We start from the raw sequence: 5,000 nt of genomic DNA on the forward strand, positions 1-5,000 counted from the left end.
TCAGAATTGCATGTAAATCTTGTTAGTCATTTCACCAAGTCACACTCTCAGTTGTTTTAATTGTCAGTCTCGTATCACTGTGTACATTTCAGGACCTACAGTTATTGTTAGTCAGTTTACCTAATCTATTTCGAAGATTTCTGAATTCTTAACCGTAATTCCGTTGCAGAATATGAGCAGAATCGATCGTATTTCCTTACTATCTCATTGTACACTCATGAAAATTAAATCCCCTAAAAAACTAACAGAAAAAAATCCTCAAAACTTTATTATACATTGGAAAATCCCAGCTACATCTTCTCGTCATCCTAATGTCATACATCATTTCTCATCTCGAATTCTGTCCCCTAAGTCAAAGTACGATGCTCGTAATCTATTTTTGAAAATAATAATGGAATTTGTCAACGTGTCCACCATCGAAGTAGTTCTAAAAATCATTACCTTTTAAGTAATTTCGCGGTCAAATCAGTATCTTTCGTCTTGAGAATAACCTAGTGTTTACTTAAGTCAAAGCAATGTTTACATTCCTCTACCAAAGTCGAAAACATGTCCCTACACGTCGAAGGCTTCCTTCCTCCAGACAATGCGACTCTAAACATGCACGACCCCATTTCGCTGAAGCTTTCACTATTCGCTCTTCTGTGGGGGAAGGGGAAAAAATAAATAGAAGATTGCACTTTGCTCGGGAAGAGGAGGAGGAGGAGGAGGAGGAGGAGGAGGAGGAGGGTGTCTCTGTCGCGCGCCATTAAAATGCACATTCGAAACAGAAAGAGCACAATGAAAGGCGACTGGAAATAGCTCGTTGTTGTGTAGAAGTCGCTTTGTCTGAGATCTTCCCACCTACCTATCCCTTCCCCCTTCTTCCCCCAACCCTTTAACCCCCCACCTAAAGAGACAGGTCGAATACATAGTCAAGTGAGGATATAAAGAGAGAGAGAGAGAGAGAGAGAGAGAGAGAGAGAGAGAGAGAGGAGAGGCGTTACTTACCAGTTTTTTGTGCTGCCGCCCGTGAGGAAAAGTGGTTGCGCCGGGAGGGGTGGCGGGGAGTGGGGTTCTCAGGTCCCCGATGACTCACGATGATGGTCCTCTTCCCCCGAAAAAAAGTATGGCGTATCAAAACTCCCCTTTTCCGCGAATTTCTAGAATGAAAGATGAGCTGGCATTAGAATATCACTGCACTTGCATCGGAATGCACTGTGAATGGGTGTTGCACTCGTCACTCGCACTGAAAATGAGTTTTCACTAGTCGTTGATTCCCACTGAAAATGACAACGTCTCCCTCCCCCCTCGGTTCCCACTGAAAATGACGATATTCTTCCATTGTTTCGTACTGAAGTTGACAATGCTCCTCCATTGTTTCCCTCTGAAAATGACAATTTTGTACCATTGTTTCCCACTGAAAATGGTAATTTTCTTCACCTTTTTCCAACTGAAAATGACAATATTTTCCTCCACTGTTTCCAACTGAAAATGACAATTTTCTTACAATGTTTCCCCTCTGAAAATGACAATAATTCTCCCTCGTTGTTTCCCAAATTCTCACTGTAAATGAAATTTTCCCTCAATTTGGTGTCATTGTTTCACCACTGAAAATGACAATTTTGTACCATTTTTTCCAACTGAAAATTACAACCTTCTTCCGCTGTTTCCCACAGAAAATTACAATCTTGTTTCACTGTTTCCCACTGAAAATGACAATTTTCTACCATTGTTTCCCACTGAAAATGACAATACTTTCCTCTCGGTGTTTCCAACTGAAAAATTAATTTTTTCTCCCTTGTTGTTTTCAATAGGACATGTTCATTTCCTTTCGCTGTTTTCTATTCTTTGCAAATTAGTTGTTTTTTCGATCTACTAATTTCCAATAAAATTCAATGTTCCCTGAGCTAATTTCCATCGGAAATAACATTTTTTTTACGATATTTCCCACCTTTCGTGACAGATTCCTGATGTTTTCCTTGTCAATAAACAAAATTTTTCCAGCACCATTTCCCACTGGAAACTAAGCTTTCCCAGTGCTACCCTACTGGAAGCGGCAATTTTTTTCATGTCTATTAGCTACTAAACTAACAATTTTCTAGCAATATTTTCTGTTAAATTTGTCATTTTCAGGGGAATCATTTGTCCAGCGCTAGTATCCACAGAATTCAATTTCCAGATCTGTTTTCCAGAGAGTAACATTTTTTCCTGTGCTATAATCCAGAGAATTACTTTTCCTGGGGTATTTTCCAGATATGGTTTTCCATGGCTACTTTCCAGAAAAAAAATTTCCATGGCTACTTCCGAGAAAAAAATTTCCATGGCTACTTTCCAGAAAAAATTTCCATGGCTATTTTCCAGATCATCATTTTTCCAGCACAACTTTCCAGAAATCCTATTTCCACGGCTATTTTTCTGAGAATACATTCCTTTCCAGCACTATAATCCAGAGAATATTTTTTCCAGGGGTATCTTCCAGAAGGTTGTCCGTGGTATTTTCCAAAGAATCATTCTTCCAGGTCTATTTTCCGTAAGATCATTTTTCCATGGCTATTTTGAATATGATCAGTTTTCCAGGTCTAGGTTCCAGAATTTTTTCCAGGGCTATTTTTCTGAGAATAAATTTTCCAGGTTCAGTTTCCGTAGAATCATTTTTCCATGGCTATTTCCCAGAGAATTATTTTTCCAAACCTAGTTTCTAGATAATGATTTTTCAAGGCTATTTTCCAGAGAATCATTTTTCCAGCGCTATTTTCCAGACAATCATTTATTCAGTACTATTTTCCAGAAAGTAATTTTTTCAGAGCTATTTTCCCGAGAATAAAATTGTTCGTAGCGTTATTTTCCAGCAAATAAAATTTTTCCAGCGCTATTTCCTGTGAATAAATTTTTCCCCCAAGACTACCTTACAGCTAATAACAAGCACAAACATTGTGTCCCTCTATCTTCTCAGACGAAGGGAACAGCTCAGATAAAAATAAAATATAAAAAACATAATAATATTAACGCCAAACATTAGAGCCCTCCATTCATTCTATTTCGCCCGAGTCATGGATTATAAAACAGGAAACGTAGAATATTCCTTCCTTCTGCGAACCGGATTTTATTTTCTCTCTTTCTCTCTCTCTTTTTTTTATCTTTTTTTTTCCTTTCAGTTGCTGGAAGCGAAAATGTTTTCCACCCTGATTTCCCGTCGGTCATCAGACGATATTTCTATCTCCAAAATATTTTCGGAAAAGAGCTCATATTCATTTATTGTGTTTTGAGTCTTCTGGGAATTCGAGGTATTTCTTTCACAAGAGGAGTATGCATACATGTAGGTCATGTGCATATATATATATATATATATATATATATATATACTATATATATATATATATATATATATATATATATATATATATATATATATACGTATATATATATATATATATATATATATATATATATATATATATATATAGAGAGAGAGGATGAGAGAAGCGAGAAGAGAGAGGAGAGAGAGAGTACATGTATATTTATAGTATTATGCTGATAGTTTATATACCTTATATCAGTATATGCTATATAAGATTATTTGTATATACACACTATAAATATACATGTATGTATTCATTCATTCTCTCTCTCTCTCTCTCTCTCTCTCTCTCCACATGAACTTACTATATTACATCCATAAGTCACTCAGTACGTACGTAAACACACGTAACATTTCCTCTATGTATACAAAATGTCATATGCGCATTGTACACAAACACACACAGTCACATGCGGTCTCTCTCTCTCTCTCTCTCTCTCTCTCTCTCTCTCACTCAAACGCCCTTATGCCATCACGATCTCTTGCTCCTAGAGCACCCCGTAACCTCTCGTGAACAGACAACACAGATAAACAAAACCGTTTACATTCTGTTATAGTTATTACACACTCTCTCTCTCTCTCTCTCTCTCTCTCTCTCTCTCTCTCTCTCTCGCAATAATGATGACAGGTCATAGGAAGAGCCAACTCAAAGCTAACACAATGAATTCCCAACACCACCATCTCCCTCTCATTTCCAGCCTCTATCCCGTAAACCCCCCGCCCCCCCCCTCCCCCCGCAGTCCTCACCCTTAAGAAATGAAGATCCTACCCGCAACACGTCATTCCAGTCATTCTCTCGCCCCCCCCCCACCCCGCCCCCCAACAGGGGAACTCATTTCGCAGTATTGTTTCGCTAACGGTTTAATAATCGCCTCCCCCACAATCTTCCATTTCATTTTCCCCGTCCAACCTAGAGGAAGATTTATCTCTCTCTCTCTCTCGGTGAGTGAAGTGGTATAATCATACATACATAACCATACATACATATCTATATTATATATGTATATATATATTATATATATATATACATAATTATATATAGATTGTTGGTTTTGCGTGGGCCTATATGTGTAAATCGAGTATTGTATGTAGTAGGCCTAGGTGCTCTAGGCAACGAATGCTTGCAATCTGTAAGCACGGTCTAGGTATATTTCGTGGCTGTAAGCAGAGATTGAAAGATGCCTTATTTACGATAAACCCGTACAGTTTAACCAGAGGTCTAAAAGAATTACTGTTATTATTATTGTTATTATTAATTTTGCTATCGTGTACGGATTATTTTACTTTTCTATACAGAGTAGGGCAACAGATTATTCATTTTACGAGCAGAGATAAACTTTCTGCACGCTTTAAAAATACTGGAACAGTATTCAATGATTTTTCGATGTAGAGCCATAACTCGTCTCAAGCTTCAAAATCACATTCTCAAGCTACACCACAAAAAACACGAAGAGAGAGAGAGAGAGAGAGAGAGAGAGAGTTTCTCCAACCCAACACCTCGTCTCAAGCTTCAAAAGCACGTTCTCAACCTATACCACAAAAAACAAACGGAGAGAGAGAGAGAGAGAGAGAGAGAGAGAGAGAGAGAGAGAGAGAGAGATTCTCCACCCCCAACACCTCCACGAATCGTAAATTTCCCGCCAGTCGTCGTCCCGAAGACCGG

At 38.2% G+C, this 5,000-nt stretch overlaps 1 pseudogene; it reads right to left on the reverse strand.

Moving 5' to 3' along the window:
• Positions 1-5,000, reverse strand: part of LOC135206120 (prolyl endopeptidase FAP-like) — a 195,576-nt pseudogene that overhangs the window by 170,485 nt on the left and 20,091 nt on the right.

Source organism: Macrobrachium nipponense, chromosome 29, assembly GCF_015104395.2.
Source record: "Macrobrachium nipponense isolate FS-2020 chromosome 29, ASM1510439v2, whole genome shotgun sequence".
In the NCBI taxonomy this organism is placed as follows: Eukaryota; Metazoa; Arthropoda; class Malacostraca; order Decapoda; family Palaemonidae; genus Macrobrachium; species Macrobrachium nipponense.